Source organism: Jaculus jaculus, chromosome X, assembly GCF_020740685.1.
Source record: "Jaculus jaculus isolate mJacJac1 chromosome X, mJacJac1.mat.Y.cur, whole genome shotgun sequence".
Lineage (NCBI taxonomy): Eukaryota > Metazoa > Chordata > Mammalia > Rodentia > Dipodidae > Jaculus > Jaculus jaculus.
Genome location: NC_059125.1, coordinates 149282020 through 149305685, shown reverse-complemented (window position 1 = coordinate 149305685; position 23666 = coordinate 149282020). Strand labels below are relative to the sequence as shown.

The 23666-nt window shown below is 45.1% G+C and overlaps 1 pseudogene; it reads right to left on the bottom strand.

The window, feature by feature from the left end:
• Positions 1-13490: 13490 nt before the first annotated feature.
• On the bottom strand, positions 13491-16233 carry LOC101594034 (annotated as a pseudogene).
• Positions 16234-23666: the final 7433 nt, after the last annotated feature.

The following is a 23666-nucleotide window of genomic DNA, read 5'->3' as shown; positions in this document are numbered from 1 at the left end:
GGGCAAGTGCCTTAACCGCTAAGCCATCTCTCCAGCCCCACAGAGACCTTTTTCCCACTGCCTTCTCACCACTTGAGATGCTACCCTTGTATGTTGTCTTTTTTCATAAGAAATCCTAATCCCTGGCTGGAGAAATGGCTCAGCAGTTAAAGGTGCTTGCTTGAAAAGTCTAATGGCCTAGGTTCAATTCCCCAGTACCTACATAAAGTCAGATGCAGAAAGGGATGTGTCTGGGGTTCGTTTGCAGTGGCAGGAGCCCCTGACACTCCTATGCTTCTCCCCCTCTGTCTCTGTCCTAAATAAATAAATAAAAATATTTTCAAAAGTACCAACCTCATTTTTTTTTTTGCCATCAGTAAGAAGGAGAACATGGAGGCTGATTGGTCTACAGTGGGCCAGGTGAGCTGAGGCAGAGGAAGTCAGGCAATCTGTGGAGCAAGGAGCTAACCCAGGCTAAGGAAAATCTGTCCCCGGTGGAAGATTTGTGACCATGTCTGCAGGGGCTAAGGCTGAAGTCCCAAAGGAACTGAACAGGGATGTGAGCAGAAATCAAGTCTCTGGGCCCAACAGCTAGCTGGGCCAGGAGATCAGCCAACTCCAGAGTAGCTTGGGACAGGGGTTGGATGTTCTCTTAGTCACCAGATTCCTCCTCAGTCATATTGACTTTACCAGCCTTGAGACATTATCCACAGTCTTGGAGTGAACAGAAAGAATGATTGTCCTCTTCAAATCCTCAGGGCTTAATTCGTCGTGGTTAGGACCACTTTATCATCTCCCTTGGTCTGAGTCAGTAGGATATCCATTTCCTTCAATGCAATCAAGATGCACCAAAATAATTAGCAAGCAGTGTTGCTGGGATCTCTGTGTCTGATAAAGACTGCAGCTTAGGTGGCTCCAGTCACAGGGTGGCCAGGGAGCAGCAGCACATTAATTACGTGTAGTAACACTTGCACTCTCTTCCCTGTATAATTTGCCTGCTAATTACAGCTTAATGAACAATATCCATTTTCCTGCATTCTCATTCTAGCCAAACATGGTCACCCATGCATTTGAACATGGCCCCTGTTATTAATCATCCTCAGAACCCCGATGCAACATGCCATCTAGTCTACCACTTGCTGGGGGTGGTCTGTTTTAGCCCACCCTACTGCGACTCATGGGGCATGGGTACCAGGGGCCCAGACAGGTTCTCTTTCTCCCAAGCAGGTCCACTCAACCCTGGCCCCGGCTAGCACAGAATATGGCACTTCCCAAGGCCAGAAGCTGTCCTGTGTGTTTTGCTCAGAGTTCCTTTAGGCCTAACAATAGCCCCATAAAATGGGCACAGTCATTATCCTTGCTTTTCAGAAGCAAAAGAGACATAGACAGGTTAAGTCGCTACTTCAGATCATACAGATATAAGTGGTAGAATGTCTCAACAACTGTGCCACACCTAGTTCACGAGATTCCATGCATAGCAAAGCCCCCGGGGAAGGCTGAGGACAAAACATCTCTCTAGGCCTGCCTGTAGGGATGGTGGTTTGGTGAGTAAGCCTCTAATTGGCCCGGAAGCTGCAGGCTTTGCAGATTGAATCCTCGGGTGATTCTCGTGCAAGTGGCCTGAGCTCTGTCTCGGAGCAACTCCACTTTGTTCCCTATTGCACATCTAGGCCCTTGCCATGGAAAGGATCTCGGAGTGGGGACGGTTTGTTCTGTGCCCATTTGCTCTGGGTTGCTATCCTGCTGGGTTGTGACACACTCATCCAGTACATAGGATCTGGACTGAGTCCTCACCAAAGCCCACTGTCCGTCACAAGCACAGTCCATCCAAGCACAGGGCCTGATAGCACCCTCCTTGATTCCATGAAACAGGGCTCTCTCGCCCTCCCAGAGCCCAGAGGCCCAACCACAGACACTGTCCCGCTGACAATCTCACCTGGAAGGACTGCCTGCCTGACTCAGCAACTAAAATACAGCACACCCAACTCTATCAAAAACCAAGTGAAAACTTTTTAAAAATGTTTTTGTTTATTTTTTATTTATTTATTTGAGAGCAACAGACAGAGAGAAAGGCAGAGAGAGAGAGAATGGGCACACCAGGGCCTCCAGCCACTGCAAACGAACTCCAGGTGCATGTGCCCCCTTGTGCATCTGGCTAACGTGGGTCCTAGGAAATCCAGCCTTAGCTCAATTCCTTAGGCTTCACAGGCAAGCCCTTAACCGCTAAGCCATCTCTCCAGCCCTAAACAAGTAATTTTTACTACTAGGATGTGTACATACTTAAAGGATGCTTGGGCGTCCTTTAGGATTTCACTTGGCCGGCTGGAGAGATGGCTTAGTGGTTAAGCGCTTGCCTGTGAAGCCTAAGGACCCCAGTTCCAGGCTGGATTCCCCAGGACCCACGTTAGCCAGATGCACAAGGGGGCACATGCGTCTGGAGTTCATTTGCAGTGGCTGGAAGCCCTGGTGCGCCCATTCTCTCTCTGCCTCTTTCTCTCTCGGTCGCTCTCAAATAAATAAAAATAAACAAACAAAAAATATTTATTGGGCTGGGGAAATGGATTGATTAGCAGGTAAAGTGTTTTCTTGCAAAGCCTAAGGACCCTGGTTAAATTCCCCAAGATCCACATAAGCCAGATGCACAAGAGGGCGCTTGTGTCTGGAGTTCGTTTGCAGTTTTTGCAGTGGCTGGAGGCCCTGGCACGCCCATTCTCTTTCTATCTACCTCTTTCTCTTGCTCGCTCTCTCAAATAAATAAATTAATTAAATATTTAAAACATAAAAATTACCTATTTATCAGAAGTTTAAGTGTAACTAGACACCTGTATTTTATCTGGCCACCCCATGACTGAGGCTCACCCATGACTAATCCTGAATGAGTCATAGGTAAGGAAGTGCCATTGATTGGTGTTGTAGACAGCTTCATGTTGCCGGGATGAGTGTCCGAATCTCAATTTCAGCTTCCCAGGGAATTTAGCCCTTTCTTTGATATACCCATGTATCCTACCTTCTAAGTATGACCATCTTGAAGCTACCTGTCAATATGACAAGAATCCACATAGGAATTTTGATCTGCAAGCAGTAACCAGTCAGAAATGTTTTACTTTTTTTCTTCACGGTATGGTCTTACTCTGCCTCAGGCTGACCTGGAATTCACTATGGAGTCTCAGGATGGCCTCGAACTCATGGTGATCCTCCTACCTCTGCATCCCAAGTGCTGGGATTAAAGGCGTGCGCCACTGCGCCCAGCTAAAAATGTTTTACTTCTATTCACATCGTTTTGTGGAGTAAGCAAAGGGTCTCACTATCCTTCTAGTACTTCTGTATCGTTTCCAGGCCCAGGTAGGCCCAGGAGCGAAGGTGATGGAGCTGGTGCCAGAACGCTGGCTGTGATTGAGTGAGAGGAGAAGGAGTGGGAGGGAGGCCCTAAGATGAGAAGTGCTTCTAGAATGCCAAAGAAGCAAGAAGACAAATGCCCCAGGAGTCGCTGTTTGGGCTGGAGAATCACTAAAGGAATTCATTGGTGTGTTCCATAAGCAGACCAAAGGACCGGATATAAAAGATTCTAGGACTTCATTGGTTTTCTCTGCCAAGTGCCGCACTGGTTAGCAGGACTTAAAGGACAGAAGAATTAGTGGAACTGATATTGTATTCTGGGGACCCTGGACCCACCCCCCTTGTTGCCATTTGGAACAGAACTCAAAGGCATTTCCTGGGATGTCCTGACTTTGGGCTTCTCATGCTAGGCTCTGATTTGAGGATCTCTTGGCAGGGTGGGTGTCAAAAAGAATGTCCCTCCTCTCCTGCATCTGCAGATGCACTTGGAGGCTCTGGTACTTCTGTCCTCTGGGAACAGCCATTGATGGCTGCATTCACTTTCTAATCACATTCACTTCTTGCCTCCCCACCCCCATGCCACCTTAGTTCTCTCCAGGGCCAAATTACCTCATTTCATTTCATTTTATTTACTAATTTTCAAGGAGAGAGAGAAATAAAGGGAGAGAGAGAATGAGCACACCAGGGCCTCTAGTCATTGCAAAGGAACTCCAGATGCATGTGCCACCATGTGCATCTGGCTTTCCCTAGGTACTGGAGAATTGAACCTGGATCGTTAGATCATGCAGGCAAGAGCCTTAACCAACAAGCTATCACTCCAGACCTCTTTAAAAAAAAGATATGTGTTTGCTGGGCATGGTGGTGCACACCTTAAATCCCAGCACTGGGGAGGCAGAGGTAGGAGAATCACCATGAGTTCAAGGCCACCCTGAGACTATATACTGAATTCCAGGTCAGCCCAAGCTAGAGTGAAACCCTACCTCAAAAAATCCAAAGTGTGTGTGTGTGTGTGTGTGTGTGTGTGTGTGTGTGTGTGTGTGTGTTGCAGTTTGCCAGTAGAAACCAAGACCAGGAGCGTGCTAGGTATGTGCACTCCTATTGAGATATACTGCCAGAATAGAATGTTCCCCTATTTTTAAAGGTCTTTTTGTGACTTTTCTTCTGTACCATCTATGGATTTTGATGGAAAACTCAACCAATCTCATTGGAAATAATTGTTTGGTCCTCTCTGTGTCCATGGCATGTGTGTAGTGGCCAGGGGCAGCTTCAGGCCTGTGGGTCCTTGCCTTCCACCTTGTTTGAGACTGAGTCTCTTATTTTTTTTTTTTTCAAGGTAGGGTCTCACTCTGGCTCAGGCTGACCTGGAATTCACTATGTAGTCTCAGGGTGGCCTCAAACTCACGGCGACCCTCCTACCTCTGCCTCCTGAGTGCTGGGATTAAAGGCGTGCGCCGCCACGCCCGGCCCGAGTCTCTTATTCATTGTTGTGTCCACCAGGCTAGCTAGCCAAGTGCTTCCAAGTGATTCTCCTCTCTCCACCTCCCTTCCCCTTACGGCTATTGGGATTACAGACTCCCGCTGTCACAACAGGCTTTGTGTAGATTCTAGGGATCTTAATTCAGTGCATTAAGTACTTCTTCATCCATTGGGTCATCTCTCCAGACCCTGGAGTTGTTTTTTTAAATTATTTTCTTCATTTATCTGAGAGAGAGAGAAGAAAGAGGGAGAGAGAGAGAAAGGGGAAGAGAATGGGCATACCAGGGCCTCCACCCACTACAAACTTCAGACACATGCACCACCTTGTGCATTTGGCTTATGTGGGTCCTGCGGCATCGAACCTGGGTCCTTTGGCTTTGCAGGCAAATGCCTTACCTGCTAAGCCATCTCTCCAGTCCCTGGAAAGAGTTTGAAAGGGAACACTAGGGACTGGAAAGGTGGCTTAGTGGTTAAGGTGCTTGTAGGCAAAACCCAAGGACTCTTGTTCGATTTCCCAGGTACCCACATAAAGCCAGGTGCACGAGGTAGCCATTAGTCTGGAGTTTGTTTGCAGTGGCTAGAGGTCCTGGTGTGTCCATTCTCTCTCTCTCTCTCTCTCTCTCTCTCTCTCTTTCTCTCTCTTTCTTTTCTTTTTTTAAAAATTTTTATTTATTTATTTAGTTGAGAGAGACAGACACAGAGAGAAAGACAGATAGAGGGAGAGAGAGAGAATGGGCGCGCCACGGCTTCCAGCCTCTGCAAACGAACTCCAGACGCGTGTGCCTCCTTGTGCATCTGGCTAACATGGGACCTGGGGAACCGAGCCTCGAACCGGGGTCCTTAGGCTTCACGGGCAAGCGCTTAACTGCTAAGCCATCTCTCCAGCCCTCTCTCTCTTTCTTAAGTAAATAAATGAATAAAAGATTCTTTAAGTGAACACCAAGCCTTTCCTTCCATTCCTTCCACGAGTCTTGGAGAAGAAAGCTTACGACTTCCATCCCTACCCTTGCCTGGCCTTGGCACTCAGCAGCTGTCTGAACATATGACCGGTGCTCGTAATAACTCTCTCTTTATCAGTGGCCAGGCAGGGCCTCATCTCTGCTCTTACCTTGGACCTCTTCACTTTCCTGTCATCTCTGCTCTGGATAGACCCAGAAGCTGGACCTGTGGCCAGCATGTTAGGAAGTATTTCCTCTGACAAGGAATTGGCCAGTGGAATGCCTTCTCTGATCTTGGCCTAGCAGATAATACCCCAAGACCCGAGGCCTCATCCAGGTCCTACAAAGCTGTCATAGCTCCACCCAATTTTCTTTGGCCCACTGTGAAAGGCTGAGGTATGGTATGTTCCTGCATGTACGTATTTGTGTACGTGAACATGCAATGTGTATGCCTTCCTCCACCACAAGCAGCAGCCATGGTTTGGACATATATTTCTGAAAATATCTTGCACTATTTTTCTTATGGCAGACGAAGCTTCTCTTTTCAGGGTGGCCAATAGCAGCGACCCTTGGGCTGCTTTGAGTGGGGATTTTTGCAATTTGTTCTAAGATATTCGTCTCTACCCTAAAGTGATGAAGATGTTCACCTACACTGTCTTATGAAATCCTTAAAATGATTTGTTTCACTTTAGGTCTTTATTTCATTTGGTCAGAATCTGATTTCATTTTTATATATGGATTCAGAAATCCTTGGCACAGAACCATTTGTTGAGGAGTTCATTCCTGTTCCACTGGAAAGGTCTGTCAAATATTATGTGTATTTGGGGGACTATAATCTGTTCTATTAGTCATTTTTATCTTTCACAATATTCCAACTACACTCCTAATGGTTAGGGCTTTAATTTCATTTTGATACATAGTAAGAAATTGACCAACACCCTTTTCTTCTTCCCAAGTATCTTGAGAGAGAAAGAGAAAGAGAGGGGGGGGGGAGAGAGAGAGAGAGAATGGGCATGCCTCCAGCCACTGCAAATGAATTCTAGACACACGTGCCACATTGTGCATCTGGCTTACGTGGGCACTAGGGAATGAAACCTGGGTCCTTAGGCTTCATAAGCAAGAGTGTTAACCACTAAGCAATCTCTCCAGCCCACAGAAGTCTACTCTGAGTTATTCTACTTGGAGTTTGCCATAACTTTTAACATGACTATAATTGAATTGCATTAAATACATAATCTACATCTATCAAAAGATAAGATTTCTCTGGTCAAGTGATACCTATATTGTTTCATTTTGGATTTCTAAACCAGCTTGCTATTTCTGAGACAAACTCAAGCTCACCACCCTCTGATTTAATGCTATATGCTAGTCGCTCATATTTTGTTTAGGTTTTTGTATTTCTGTTCATGAGGGAAGCTTCCCCCTTCTTGCCTTTCTTGCACTGTCTTTTGGAGGGGTGGCATCAGTTTTACTAGTCTCATGAATGGGAAAGTCACCCCTAGTTTTCCATCCTCTGGAAATGTTTCTTCTTTGACTGTTTGGTACAGTTGATCATTGAAATACATCTGCTCCATAATTTTCTTCATGGAAGGTTTCAATTACTCATTAAACTTTTAAAAAATAATTGCAGTATTTTTCAGATTTCTATTTCAATGTTTAGTTACGCCTGAATTGGTCTTATGATAAAATATCCACACTGTAAAATTTACCACTCACCCTTGTGTGTATGTGTAGAGTTTGTGGGTTGTGGCGTTGTGTGTGACACATGCGTGTGTTGTGCAGATGTGGGCACTACGTGTGGACGTGTGGAGACTGGAGAACTGTCAGTGGCCTTTTCTATTGCTCAACCACAGAATGAGATCACAGATGTGCATGACCATGCCCAGCTTTTCATGCGGGCTCTGAGGAACCAAACTCAGTGATCTCAGGCACTCCAAGCCCTCATACTTAAGCGGCAAGTGCTCCAAAACCATGAGCCATCTTCCAGGTCAGCATTGTGAAGTACATTCACAGTACTGTAAAGGCAACTTCCTCTCCATTAGTTTATTCTTCTTCCCAAATGGGAACTGTATCTCCATTAAAAAGTAACTCCCCGGTTCCTTCCGTCCACGCTGTATGGAAATGACCATTCTCGCCTTTCTACCTTTATGAATTTACCTAACTAGACATTTCACTTAGGTGGAATTATATAATACCCAGCTTTCTGTACCTCTGAGGCATCACTGCAGCATGTGTCAGTACTTGACTGCTTTTTTTTTAATTTTTGTTTTTATTTTATTTTTTTATTTGTTTTCTGGCTAACGTGGGACCTGGGGAACCGAGCCTCGAACCGGGGTCCTTAGGCTTCACAGGCAAGCGCTTAACCGCTAAGCCATCTCTCCAGCCCCCCTTCACTGCTTTTCTTAGATCATTCACATCCTGTTGTCTGGATGCCCCATACGTCATTCCAACGGTGATAGGATAGCGATGCTGTGAACAAGAGTATACAAATACCGTCAGAGTCCCTGGCTCAGTTCTTTTGGGTATATACTTAGAACTGGATTTGATAGGTTATCTGGTCATTTTACCTTCATTTTATTTATGCTTTCTGAGAAGCTGCCATAGAGTAATACTTCCCTTTGATGTACATCATTAATTTGTTTAAAAAGTAGTCATTTATTTGCCTGTGTGCATGTATGCATGTATGTGTGTGTATGAGCTCACTAAGGTCACTTGCCACTGCGAATGAACACTAGACATGTACACCACTTTTTGAGACCAGTTTTATGTGGATCCTGGAGAATCGAACCTGAGCCAGCAGGCTTTTCAAGCAAATACCGTTAACTGATGAACCATGTCCCTAGCTCACACCTTTAATTTTATGTAATTCAATTTAATTATTTTCTTTTGTTCGCTGTAATTTGGGGTGTCAGAACTAAGAAGTTAACATTATGGGGCTGGAAAGATTGCTCAGTGGTTAAAGGTGCTTGCTTGCAAAGCTTGCTAGTTCAGGTTCCATTCTCCAGGACCCACATAAAGCCAGATACACAAAGTGGTACATGCATCGTACATATGGGGGTATTTTGCAGGGGCAAAGGGCCTTGGCAGCATAAATAAATAAATAAATAAATCTTTCAGATTTGGGGAAAAAAAAAGAAATTAACATCAAATCCAATATCATGCTGTTTTCTCCAATGCTTTCTTCTAAGCATTTTGTACTCTGGGTTCTGATAGTTTATCATTTCAAATTAAATTTGTATACTGTGTCCAACTTCTTATTGCATGCTAATATTATTTCCCCAAATCATTTGTTAGAAAGACTGACTTTTTTCCATTATAGAAAGAATTATACAGGGCTAGGGAGATGATTTAGTTGTGCTTGCCTGTGAAGCCTAAGGACCCAGGTTTGATTCCCCAGGTCCCATGTAAGCCAGATACACAAGATGGCGCATGCGTCTGGAGTTCATTTGCAGTAGCTCGTGGCCCTGGTGCATCTGTTCTCTATCTCCCTCTCTTTTCCTCTCTCCCTCTCTGCCTCTTTCTCTCTCTCTCAAATAAATAAAAATAAAATATTTAAAATATATACAAGGATTTTATTTGGTACTCTTCTGTAGTTCACTGGTCTACATGTCTGCCTTTTTAAATTATTGACAGTTTTTGTACATGCTGTCTTTATGCCAGAATGGCATTGTCTTGATGACTGTAGCTTTGTAGTAGGTTTTAAAACCATGAAGAGCCCCTTCTCAAGACTGTTCTGGTTATTATTCGAAACGCCTTGATGCCATATGAACTGTAGAATAGATTTCCGTTTCCATTGAAAATATGTTGGAATTTTGACATAGATTAAATTGAATTGATAGTTTTTAGTATATAAATCTTTTGCCTCCATGTTTATTTTTTATTTTTATTTTTATTTATTATTATTATTTTTTTTATTTTTGGTTTTTAGAGGTAGGGTCTCACTCTAGCCCAGGCTGACCTGGAATTCACTATGGAGTCTCAGGGTGGCCTCGAACTCATGGTGATCTTCCTACCTCTGCCTCCCGAGTACTCGGATTAAAGGTGTGTGCTGCCACGCCAAACTTTTCATGTTTAATTTTTACAATCTTTTTATTTATTTATTTGAGAACAGACAGAGAGAGTGTGGGTGTGCCAGGGCCTCTTGCTACTGCAAATGAACTCCAGAGTCATGCGCCACTTGTGTCTCTGGCTTCAAGTAGATACTGAAGGACTGAAACCCTGTCAGCGAGCTTTGAAAGCAGGTGCCTTTAACTGCTGAGCCAACTTCCCAACCCCATTTGCTTAATTTTATCCCTATATATTTTGTTCTTTTTAATGTTATCATAAATTGAATTGTTCCCTTAATTTCCTTTTGGGGTGATTTATGTTTGTGTAGCAACTGGATTTTGTGTCCTACAACCTTGCTGAATCCATGTATTATTTCTAATAGTTTTATTGTGGGACTTTTTCTTTTTGCGGTTTTTCAAGGTAGGGCTTCACTCTAGCCCAGGCTGACCTGGAATTCACTATGTAGTCTCAGGGTGGCCTTGAACTCACAGCGATCCTCCTGCCTCTGCCTCCCAAGTGCTGGGATTAAAGGCATGCGCCACCACGCCCGGCTCTGTTGTGGGACTTTTAAGAGCATTCTACATCTAAGCTGCTTGCTGTAAACAGAAATTATTTTACTTCTATTTCCTAATTGCTATGGCTATGACCTCCTATATTGTGTTGCACGCAGTCGGGAAGATGACCTGGACCTTGAAGAGGCTTTTATTCTTTCAGTGTTGAGTGTGGTGGGGTTTCACAACATAGTCGTTCTTAGCTTGTGGAGGAGTTTTTGTTTCTTTGTTTTTAATTTAATTTATTTATTTATTTGAGAGAGGAAGAGAGAGATTGGATGTGCCAGGTCATCTAGCCACTGCAAACGAACTTCAGATGCATGCGCCACCTTGTGCATCTGGCTTAATGGGTCCTGAGGAATCGAACCTGGGTTCTTTGGCTTTGCAGGCAAGCGCCTTAACCACTAAACCATCTCTCCAGTCCAGAGCTTTGTTTTTTTAATCACAGCAGAGTCTTAAATTTGGTAAGATGTTTTATCTATTGAAATTGTCCTATTGGTATTTTCTTCTTTTGCATTTATTTACTTTTAGGAAAAAAAAAGGTTTTTTGGGTATTATGCAAGAGGGCATTGAGCTTGGCAGTAGCTAGAATACTTCTTGCAGCTACTTAGTTTTTGAGACATGGTCTCATGTAACCCACACTGGCTTTGAACACAATGTGTAGCCAAGGATGACTTTGAACTCTTGATTCTTCTGCCTCCCAAGTGCTTGTATTACAGGCATGTACCACCACACCCAACTCCTCATTCTGTTGACATAGTATATTCCATTGATTTATTTTTGTATGTTAACCTATCCTTCCATTCCAAGAAGAAATCCTGCTTGTTCATATGGTATAATCATTTTAATGTGTTATCCAGTTTGCTCTGCTGATATGTAGTTTGCTTATCATTTTTTGCATCAATGTTCATAATGACGAGCAGTCTTCAGTTTTCTTTTCCTGGATTGTTTATCTGGTTTTGGTATTGTTTTGGTATGTTGCCCTTGGGATGGGTTTGGAGGAGTTTGAGGAGTGTTGGTGGAAACTTTTTTGTAAGTGCTTGGTGGAATTCATCATTGGAGCTACCTATTCCTGGGCTTTTTCTTGTTGGGAGCTTTTTCTTTTTTTCTTTTTTTTTTCTTTTATTTTTCTTTTACTATCACCTCAACAAGCTTCCCTTGTATTCATTTAAGAAAAGGGCACAGTAGCCAGAAGTGGTTGCATCTTTAATCGCAGCACTTGGGAGGCAGAAGTAGGAGGATCGTCTTAAGTTCAAGGCCACCCTGAGACTGTATAGTGAATTCCAGGTCAGCCTGGGCCATAGAGACCTTACTCCTAAAAGAAAAGAAAGAAAAAGACACAGTTGCTTCTGCTTTACTCTTCCCTTAGGTTATCAGTTTTGAATTATGCGTGCATATGTATGTGGGTGTGAAGGTCTGAGGACAAACTCAGAACGTTTGTCCCCTCCACCTTGCCTGATTAGGGTCTCCCTGGTTGTTATGTTGCTTTCAGTGCATTGGTTAGAGCTTCCTGACTGCCCTGGAGTCACTTCCTACTGCCCTGGGTGCATTGAGATCACAGGCGTATGCGCCACTTTGGGTCAGGAAATTGAAGTTGGTCAAGCAAGTACCTTTAACCTCTGAGCCATCTCCCCAGCTCCGGGTTATCAACTCCTGAGTTCTCCAATCGTTACAAAAGATTATCGCCTACTACACTCTTCCCCATCATCCAATCTGGTCCTTGGCTTGTGCTCCCCCCTGCCTTGAACGCTAAATTCAAGATTACCAGCAAATAGCCACAGAATAACACATTATTAATTAATGCATTTATGTTATCATGTCTTCTGAGATTCCAGACCTGTAATTTATTTCCCTGATGTCCAGTCTTTCATGATTTTAAGATTTTTTAGCAGAAAATGGAAATCTTTATTTTTAAACACTAGTACATTTTCAGGCTGTTTTAAAAAAGAAAAATCACATTACATTAGTTCAAAACTATGCATTAAACCATTTTTATTTAAATTTTAACTTTTCAAACACATAATGAAAAAACATATTTTATAAATATTGACTCAATAGATATTATGAAAAGTATCAAAAAAATAACAGCCCCAGATCTCTCTCTTTAAATATATTAAATGTGTAGAGTTTGTAAGAATTTCTTCTCAAGAGTCAAAACTTTCATCTCACCAAAGCCACCTCAGTTCTCATCAGACACAATTAAAATAGGAATATAAAAAATTGTTAAGATCTGTACAAGGGAATATAGACAGCACATGGCTAAATCTCATTACCATTTTTGTTTAAAAAATATTTTATAAAAAGCTGTCATTTATGGGCTGGAGAAATGGCTTGGCAGTTAAGCGCTTGCCTGTGAAGCCTAAGGACCCCGGTTCGAGGCTCGGTTCCCCAGGTCCCACGTTAGCCAGATGCACAAGGGGGTGCCCGCGTCTGGAGTTCGTTTGCAGAGGCTGGAAGCCCTGGCGCGCCCATTCTCTCTCTCTCCCTCTATCTGTCTTTCTCTCTGTGTCTGTCACTCTCAAATAAATAAATAAAAATAAACAAACAAAATCCTGTCATTCAGACAAGTAAGGGTCCTTCCCTGACTGTGGAAAATACATAAATTGTCACCCGCCCACTCGGATGATGAAGGTCTACCTACCTGCTTCCTGAGAAGGGCCTGGGGTGCTGGGAGGGGCCTGCCTCGTCTCTGGCAGTGGCCTTTTTCTTGTGTGTCATTCACTGGCATTTCTTTCCACTTAGAAGAATCATCTGGGATCACGGAAGACAAATAGTGAATGACTTCAGATTACAGAAGCCCACTGCTACGTGTGTCCTGTTTAGTGACAGAGCGCTGGCCCTGCCAAAAACTTGAGCTCCCACTGAAACACAGGCTGCCCCTTTTCTCTTTCTCTTCTGACATCTGTTCTGGAAAGAGCTCTTCAGAAAAGGGCCATACAGAGGGTCATCCACATACTCATTCCTTTTTTTTTTTTTTTTTTTTTTTTTTTTTTTGGTTTTTCGAAGTAGGGTCTCACTCTGGTCCAGGCTGACCTGGAACTAACTCTGTAGTCTCAGGGTGGCCTCGAACTCATGGCGATCTTCCTACCTCTGCCTCCCAAGTGCTGGCATTAATGGCGTGCGCCACCATGCCCAGCGACATACTCATTCTTGAACCTGGAGCTTAGCACCCGTTCTCTCTTCCTCTCTCCTTGGATTATGTCTGCTCCATAAAAAGTGTCTTGGAACCGCATGTCAGAGGCTGTGGGAAAACGAGCCTTCACTCTCTCAGGTAACTCTTCATCTAAGGTGTGGAGGTCTTCTCTCTTTATTGCTATCTGGGATCCATCTTCAAATTCAACCTGGTACCTGTAGGTGATGTTTGATCCAAGGCACTTTGCCCCACAGAGCTTGTCCTCAGCGCACTTGACTTGGACGACTTCTCCCTTGGCATTAGGGCCAAGCTTCTCACAGCCTCTACTCTCAATATCCTCTGGGAATGCGTCTCTGCTGAGAGAGCCATCATCAGACATGAGCTCGTAGGTGGTTTGTGATGTCACAGCTATCGCTGTGCAGCTGTGATACCGCATGTTCCGATGCTGTGTGGTGACCGTCTGGCCCACAGAGATGGCTTTCTCACCAGTCTTGGCCTTCACATTTGAATTGACTTCATGTCAGGAACATGTGATGTTCACTACGTAAGGCTAGTCATCAGTGGCATGGGCACAGGTGACGTGGAAGGAAGCCGGGCACTGGCTGTAGGAACACTGGATGCAAGCTCCCAGTGTCTGCAGAAGATGCATTTCAATTTCCACCCCATAGCCAACCATCCCAGATTTCATGACAAGGAACACCAAAACAACTTGCAGGAACCCATACAAAGCACTTTGGACAAGAAATCAGAAGACTTGTTCCATCCTCTTCAAGGACGGCATTGGGAGGGGAATATTCTGTATTTTCTTCACTGGAAATGAAACACATCTCTGGAATGATGGGCTTAGTCTTTCCTCCAGATGTAACCACTTCATGTAATGTTGCCTGCCGTCTAGAATCATTTTCTTCATTGCCACAAAACTTGGAGACTTTGTTTGCGAAAGGTGGAGGAGAGGCTTTGCCCAAGATGCTGTTCCCTCCACTTCCACGTCCATGGATGGAACCTCAGGCAATTCTTCACCAACGGCTGTCTGCTGCTTCACGAGGGTCATGGGGGATCTGGCTGAAGGCTTACTAAGTGGGTGGCACCAACTCTTGGAAGATTTAGTCTTTTCCTCAATTATATTGGGAACTTTGAAGCCCCCTTGTTTTTTTCTGAGGTAGGGTCTCACTCTAGCTCAAGCTCAGGCTGACCTGGAATTCATTCTGTAGTCTCAGGGTGGCCTCGGACTCACGGTGATCCTCCTACCTCTGCTTCCCCGGTGCTGGGATTAAAAGCATGAGCCACAATGCTCGGCTTTGAAGCCATTTTTCCCCCATTAAGAACTGCTGGGCTGGAGAGATGGCTTAGCGGTTAAGCGCTTGCCTGTGAAGCCTAAGGACCCTGGTTCGAGGCTCAATTCCCCAGGACCCACGTTAGCCAGATGCACAAGGGGGCACACGCATCTGGAGTTCGTTTGCAGTGGCTGGAGGCCCTGGCGCGCCCTCTCTCCCCCCCCCCCACCTTTTTTCTCTCTATCTGTCGCTCTCAAATAAATAAATAAAAATAAAAAAAAAAGAACTGTTGGTATTTTCTCAGGTCCAAGGTTACCAACATTGGCCTCCATAGCACGTTTCACTCCTTCTGAAGATACCTTGCTTTCTGCTGCTGAGGAAGACATTTTGGGAGATCATGACCATGGGAGATGATGTAATTTCTCAGCCTTCAAATGGTCCCTTGCGAATGGAATGGAGTCACCAGCTGCCATGTGCAAACAGGCTCAGAAAGCAGAGTTCTGGCATCGTCGCTTTGTTTCTCCCCCATCACAGAGGCACTGAAGCAGCTGACTCCGGAGAGTTTAGTGCTGTCCCCTAAGCTCTGGCTCCTTGCATCCCGCTGCCAGCGTTTTCTTCTGTGCTCCCCAGCACTTCTGTGCTCCCCAGCACTTCTTCTGTGCTCCCCAGCACTTCTGCTGGCTTTTCACTGACCTCCTCCTCGGCCTTGGGTCTTTTAGAGTGAGATCAATGTCCCTGGAAGCTCCTAAGGGTTTTTTTTTTTTTTTTTTAACTTTCCTCCTTCTTTGCAGCCATGCTTTTACTTCAGGGGTGGATTCTGGAGTGGACTTCACGTGGTCAATGGCACTTTTCCATAGTCAACCCATCTGACAGCTGCAAAATTTGTAGATTCAGCACAGTTGAAACCATGATTGAAATCAGCATGGTAGCTATATGGGAAAGGGATCATAAACTCCCCAGCCTCCTGGGTGATCCTGTCAAAGGGAACACTTCTTCAACGCTGATGGAGAAATCAGGGTCATCTTGTGGCAAAGGAATGCATCGCACCCTCCGGAACTGCTTGGGACAAAGCCCTGGGCTAGACTTTCAAGTTGTTCCCTATGTTCTGCATACCAAGACTTGGGCTCTCCAAAGTGTGTGCCATGCAAATGTGGTTGTCCACATTCCAGAGTAGAGATAAGGGGTATTGGCACCCTCGATAGAAATACCGCACTCTTCTTCAGCCACATCTAAGACTGTATATGCTCCCATTCATATCTGCGTCATTGATAGGTGCCACCAAAGTTAAAGTTTCTCAGTATTTGCCCTCCAAATCTGCATAATCCAAGCACCTCGGGGTACAGTATCTTTGCAAGCGCGGCTCGGTGAGCTGCTTTAGACTCCAGGTATATGAGATATTTGTTGAATTCCCGGAATTCTTCCATGGAGGGTCTGAAGGTCTTTATCTTACAGCTGGGGATTGGGGGACTCTCCTCTGCCACCTCATGGCAGCTAGCCATATCTCCCGGGGAGATCTCTGATTTTAAGATTTTTTTGTTTTTTTTTTTTTTTTTTTTTTTGTTTTTCGAGGAAGGGTCTCACTCTTGCCCAAGTTGACCTGGAATTCACTATGTGGTCTCAGGGTGGCCTCGAACTCACGGTGATCCTCCTACCTCTGCCTCCAGAGTGCTGGGATTAAAGGCATGTGCCACCACGCCCGGCTTGATTTTAAGATTTTTAAGATATATATTCCCTGGTACTTTGCCGCAGATGGATTGTACCAGTCAGCTTAGCCTGCCATACTTCCTGAAAGTGAAAGTCCTCAGTTCAGTTCCTTGTGTGAGTTCCAACCTTCTGAGGTAGGTGGATTACAACAGGGCCTTCCTCCCATTTGGCTGCTTGGCATCTCTCCTATCTTCTGGGGTCACACCTCAAAGACAGCCTCTGGTCTCTGGTATCTCTCGGGTATGGGACTATTCTGTCTTTTTGTTATTGTTGACCTTACATGTTTCCCTTTTCTTTTTTTAATTTTTTTGTTTATTTTTATTTATTTATTTGAGAGTGACAGACAGAAAGAGAAAATGGGCACGCCAGGGCCTCCAGCTACTTCAAACTCCAGATGCATGCGCCTCCTTGTGCATTTGGCTTGCATGGGTCCTAGGGAATTGAACCTCGAACCAGGGTCCTTAGGCTTCACAGGCAAGTGCTTAACCATTTAGCCATCTCTCCAGCCCCATGTTTCCTTTTTCTTATGCTTAGTGGAGTCTCAGTAGGGCTAAAGTGACCATCAATCACTACCACTCTCCTGGAACCCAACCAGGACCACCCTGCTGCTAAAGCTAGTGGCTGTTACCATTTCTTGTCCCCACTGCACGGGATAGAGTGGAAATACCGTCCTTGCTTGTACAACACCTTCTCTCTTGGCTCTCTACTTATCCGCTTATTTCCCTCTGGCCAATTTCCCAGCTTTTCTCCTGTAACCAACATTCAAATGGACAACAAATCTGCCCTGATCTCTATTTTGTTTTAATATTGTATTTATTTGCAAGGAAAAAGAGAGAGAGAGGAAGAGAAAGGGCAGACCAGGGTCTAGGGTCACTGGAAACAAACTCCAGATACCTGCGCCACTGTGTGCATCTGGCTTTACATAAGTGCTAGGGAATCGAACCCAGGGCTGTCAGGCTTTGCAAGCAAGCACGTTGAGCCAATGAGTCATCTCTCCAGCCCTCTGACCTCTAGTTCTGATTCTTGTTTTTCAGTTTGAACAAATAGCTTCTTCCCTCGAAGCTTTGATTTATGATTTAAAATGCATTTCCAATTCTAGGATTTTATAATTTCACATTGTGAGACCCTTTCTGAGAAATATGATATAAATAAATTCTGGGCTGGGGAGATGGCTTAGTGATTAAGGTGCTTTTCTGCAGAGCCAAAAGACCCAGATTCAATTCCCCAGGAGCCATGTAAGCCAGATGCACACAGTGGCATATGTGTCTGGAGTTTGTTTGCAGTGGCTGGAGGCCCTGACACACCCATTCTCTCCCTCTCTCTCTCTCTCTCTCTCTCTCTCTCTCTCTCTCTCTCTCTCTCTCTCTCTCCCTATCTCAAATAAATAAAAATTAAAAAAAAATATTTTAAAAGAACCTTTGAAAAAAACAAAAATAAAAAAAATAATTTCTCTAAGTAGGACCCCAACTGTTTAAGCCACGCTTCGAAGCCAGTGGCCTTCATTGAGCTGGACATGATGTGTAACGAAGTGGAGCCCTAGGCCGGCCGGACTGTGAGTTAGGTAGAAGTCTTCAGTCACCTTACCAGGGACTAAGTAAGAAAGAGAACGAACAAGAGAAGCACAGTCTTTGTCCCCTCCTTCAATCACAGCGGGACACCCCGTTTAACCATATATATTGAGAAGGGCAAAGGGCTGTAGAGATGGCTTAGTGGTTAAGGTGTTTGCCTGCAAAGCCAAAGGATCCTGGTTGGACTCTCCAGGACCCACGTTAGCCAGATGCACGAGGGGATGCAAGTGTCTGGAGTTCATTTGTAGTGGCTGGAGGCCCTGGCGTGCCCATTCTCTCCCTCTCTCTTTCTCTCTCCTTTTCTCTCTCTCTCGCTCTCTCTCGCTCTCGCTCTCACTCTGTGTGTGTGTGTGTGTGTGTGTGTGTCTGTCTGTCTGTCTGTCTCAAATAACTAATTAAAATATCAAAAAAAGACATGAAAACAAATGATCATAAATGTTGGCGGGGATGTGGAAAAAAAGGAACCCATCTACACTGCTCGTGGGAATGCAATCTGGTCCAGCCATTGTGGAAAACAGTGTGGAGGTTCCTAAAACAGCTAGAGATTGATCTACCATATGACCCAGCTATAGCACTCCTAGGCATATATCCAAAGGACTCATCTCATTTCCTTAGAAGTACATGCTCAGCCATGTTTATTGCTGCTCAATTTATAATAGCTGGGAAATGGAACCAGCCTAGATGTCCCTCAACTGATGAGTGGATAATGAAGATGTGGCCCATTTATACAATGGAGTACTACTCAGCGGTAAAGAAAAATGAAGTTATGAAATTTGCAGAAAAATGGATAGATCTGGAAAGTATTATACTAAGTGAGGTAACCCAGGCCCAGAAAGCCAAGTGCCACATGTTCTCTCTCATATGTGGATCCTAGCTACAGATGACTGGGCTTCTGTGTGAGAATGAAAATACTTAGTAGCAGAGGCCAGTAAGGTAAAAAGGAGACATAAAGGGTAGAGAAAGGAAGGGAGGAGGATACTTAATAGGTTGATATTGTATATATATAATTACAATGATTGTAATGGGGAGGTAATATGATGGAGAATGGAATTTCAAATGGGAAAGTGTGGGGGTGGGGAGAGAGGGAATTACCATGGGATATGTTTTATAATCATGGAAAATGTTAATAAAAATTTAAAAAAAAAGAGTGTAACCCAAAAGCCCAACCCCCAGCAAATGGATCATGGATTATCTTTCAGTCTGTGAAGGAATTACGGGATATTTTGTTTTGATAATGTAGCCTCTCAAAATTCGAATCAAAACTCAAATCATCACAAAACCTCACAGTGAGGAAAGAGTAGTGTTTTTGTTAATTTATGTTTATGCTAAGGCGTGTGACCTTCCCAGATGTGCTGTGTGTTCTTATGCAGCAGGATTACTTGGAAAAAGCAGACATCAAGTTTGTGCTTAGGTGGGGGAAATGAAATTTGCTCATCTCTGGTAAGGCTTGATCAGAAAGAAGGGAGAGCAGTAGCAGCCGCCCCAAGGAGCAGCTAAACCTGATTTCAAGCAGGTGGGCTCCCCTGGAGGTAGGGCTGCCTAGGCAGCTTCAGCATCTTGATGCAAGGCAGCCACTGAGAGGAGAGCAGCGAGCAGAGAGAGCCTGACGGGTGTGCTTGCATCAGGAAAGTGGGAAGCTTCTGGAAGCTGGGATGTCCTCACCCAAATGTTGCAGAATCAAATCGTCACACAGCAAAAATCTAGTCAGTTTACCTTTCTTCCAATCTCAGGGTAGCAAAAGGCTCAGGAAACTGATGACCAGATAGCATGGGTGAACTGCTGAGCGCACAGCCATGCTGACTCTGGGCGCTTTCAGATTCACACGTGGGGAGAGGGGATGAGGGAGGGAAAGAGAGATCAAACAGCTTTGTGCTTAATTTTATATGCACACAAAAGATGGAGGAGTTAAAAAAAGCAAGTAAGTGTTTTTTTAAATTTTTTTTGTTCATTTTTCTTTATTTATTTGAGAGTGACAGAGAGAGAGAGAGAGAGAGAGAGAGAGAGAGAGAGAGAGAGAGAGGGAGAGGGAGGGAGGGAGAGAATGGGCATGTCAGAGCCTCCAGCCACTGCAAATGAACTCCAGATGAATAGGCCACCTTGTACATCTGGCTAACATAGGTCCAGACAAATTAAGCCTCGAACCAGGGTCCTTAGGCTTCACAGGCAAGCGCTTAACCGCTAAGCCATCTCTCCAGCCCTATTGTTATTGTTGTTGTTTTTATTGTTGTTGTTTTTTAATGTATAGATCACATGAAACCATACAGCAAAATCAGTTCGTCTTCAGAGAAAATATTCCCTCCTTTATGGGGAGGATATTACATCGCAGGGTCCTTTGAGGCCAGTGAAAAACAGCAGACAATCGCAGCATAAGAATGAGCACGGAGTGCCCAGGCCACCTCCCCCACCAGACCCCAGTGCGTTAATGACAGCCTGGTGGGAAGGCTGGCCCGCTCCTCTCCACCTCTCCACTAAAGTCTTGTAAAGCTGCCCAACTGTCTGAACAGGTGACGCCCACAGGTCGTCGCCCTGTGGGGGCTGGGGGGGGCAAACTTTCAGCCTTGAAAATGAACTGATTTGAAAGTCATGAAATGCAGCCTCGCTTGCTTATCCAGCCACTGAATCACCGCTGCTGACGCCAAGCTCCGACAGTCACGAAGCGCTCCACAAAAGGAGACAGATGGAAACGACCAGAGGGAAAAGGCTTCCTGCAGGGCATTCAAAATCCTCTCTGCCCCCCGCCAGCCCCAACCCCAGCCTGCTCCCCAAGGATATGTGCTCGATTCTCTTCATATACACTCATGTCCCCGTATCAAATGTTCCTAACATTTTTTTTTATAGGCTCACATTGTTTGGGAAAAGAACAAAATCTAAGGAAAGCAAGGGTTCCTAATCTATGTGTGTCCACCGTATGTTTGGCCAAGTGAAGCCCATGTTTGGGCCCCTGGGCTCTTTCGTGATCTTACTCAGAACCCGACTCCCGAGGGTGTGAGTCAGGGCTTCTGTGCTCCGAGAAGGTTCCTGCAGAAGCTCAGGAGGGGGCTAGCAGCCAAGCTGACGCACACGGGAATAGGCTGCAGCAGCCCTGGTCCACATCGAGGCATCCTCGCAGACAGCAGTGGAAAATAACTGCTCAGCTCGCTCGCTGCTTAGACAACAGCGCCCCTAGTGTTCAGACAGGCAACATACGTGGTGCAGAGCCATGCTTCCGAGAGCAATCTGGGGGAAGCTAGAGGTGCTGACCAGGGTGGGGGATACAGTAAGGATTTGCAGCCTGTCTCCCACCAACCTCCCAACGACGCCAATATCCTGGGCTTTCTGTTGCATTTTGGAATGAGAACTCTACACCAGAAATCCCAGCTCCAGGATCCAAGTTCTAGCTCTGCCCACTAACTCTGTAAAATTCTGGGAAGCCACTCCATTCTTAGGTGTCTAGCACGAGCAGAGGCCTGGAAAGATGGCTCAACTGATAAGGTGAATGATTGCAAAACCTCACGATCCGAGTTCGATTCCCCAGTTCCCACATAAAGCAAGATGCACAAACTGGTGCATGCGTCTGGAGTTTGTTTGCAGCAGCTGGAGGCCCTGGGGCACCCATTCTCTCTGTCTCCTATCTCTCTCTGCTTGCAAATAAACAAATAAAATATTTTTTAAAAAAATGCACAAGTGGTCCATCTAGGGCAGACTCCTTGCATAGAGAAAACGGCAGCCTCCATTTGCAAAGGGAGAGTTTGAGGGCCTTCACCCACAATAACCCAGTGGGGTCACTTCTACAAGCTCTTGGGGCTCTGCAGGGAAGCGTTGTGCAAATGCAAGGATTCTATCTCTGTTTAAACGTGAATAAAGGGCCTTGAAGTTTCGGCCTGAGGACCACTACCCAGAAAGCCTGATTTCTCTCGCACTGACCACTGACCAAGAAGAGAGAAGTGGGGTAGCTCTGCTGCTCTGAGGCCCTAAGGTCAGACTGACTGAGTGGGATTTTTGATCTTGAAAGTGGTATGTGTGGGACTGTGCGGATGGGCTATCAGGCCCTCTGGGATCCCTGGGCAGGGTCAGCTCGCTGCACCCAAAGAACTGAGCCCTCTCGATCTCAGCGAGGCCAGGAACACCTACGTCACAGGTGAGGAAAAGGGCGGCATTCTCGGTGCTGGCGCGCCCTCTAGCGTTCATAAGAGATCATGGCACCATCGGATCTTTCGGAGAGCGTGGGAAGCACGCAACTTAGAAACCAGAAGACGCTGTGCTAGCTACGTTCCCTTGATTCTATTCAAAATTTCCTTCGAAAGTGTAGCTAAGTGCAGGCAATGAACCTCAGCGGGTCGTGATGTGGATTTGCGTATGTCCAGGAGTTCTGCACGGTATTTGAAGTTATCTGTACGTGTCATATCCACAGACTCAACCAGCCACAGATCAAAAAGATAGTGCAGCTGGGCGCGGCGGCGCACGCCTTTAATCCCAGCATTGGGGAGGCAGAGGTAGGAGCATCGCCAAGAGTTCGAGGCCACCCTGAGACTGCAAAGTGAATTCCAGGTCAGCCTGGGCTAGAGTGAAACCCTACCTCGAAAAACCACCAACAACAACACAAACAGATAGTGCAAAACTCGTTTGTCCTAAACACATAGACTTTTTTCTCATACTTATTTTGTGCGTGTGCGTGTGTGTGTGTGTGTGTGTGTGTGTGTTAATGTGTGAGTACAGACACACACTGCATGTGTGTGGTGGTCAGAGGAAAATTTGGGGGTGTTGATCCCTGCCTTTAAATGTTGATTGAGACAAGGTCTCTCTCTCTCTCCCATTCTGGGTGCTTTTGTTATTGTGAACTTCTGAGGAAATTCTGCTGTCTCTGCCTCCCATCTACTGACGGCATGCTGAGATTACAGGAAGCCCCCTGGCTTACAGCTTTTTTTTTTTTTTTTTTAATGAGAGACAGACTTGGCACACCAGTGCCTCAGCCACTGCAATTGAACTCCAGACGCTTGCGCCACCTACTGGGCATGTGCGACCTTGCACTTGCCTCACCTTTGTGCCTCTGGCTAATGTGGGATCTGGAGAAAGACTAAACATAGGTCCTAAGGCTTCGCAGGCAAGTGCCTTAACGGCTAAGCAATCTCTCCAGCCCAGCTTCCAGCTTTTTAATCAGGCTTGAGCAGCAAGAACATTTTTATCCACTGAGCCAGCTTCCCTGCCCTCTTTTCCTTATTTCTCTAACAATACAATATGCCAACTATTCACATAGCTTTTACAACTAGGACTGTATTCATGGAAGAAAGAAAGAAAAGAGGCAAAGGAAGCTTTGGAAAGCAACATTAAAGTTTCTCACAGAAAAACTTTCTTGACACAAGATCTGGCTATAAAACATTTCACTATGATACCCCAGCTGCCTCAAACCCATGATTCTCCTCCCTCAGCCTAATGCTGCAGCCCAGGCTTTTGCCAGCACATCTGGCTATAAGCCAAATTGTCAAATTGTTTTCCCAAAATTGTTTGGCTAGCAGCCACATGAAGTATTTATAACCCTTCAGAGAAGCATATGTTATTCTCTCAATAATTTGAAAGCATTATCAGATATAGCACTTAATTGGACGGTATAGTGGGCAGTTGGAAGAATACTTGAAACAAAATCAATGTTCAAATCAAGATTTAGTTTTCCAGGGTATGTCTAA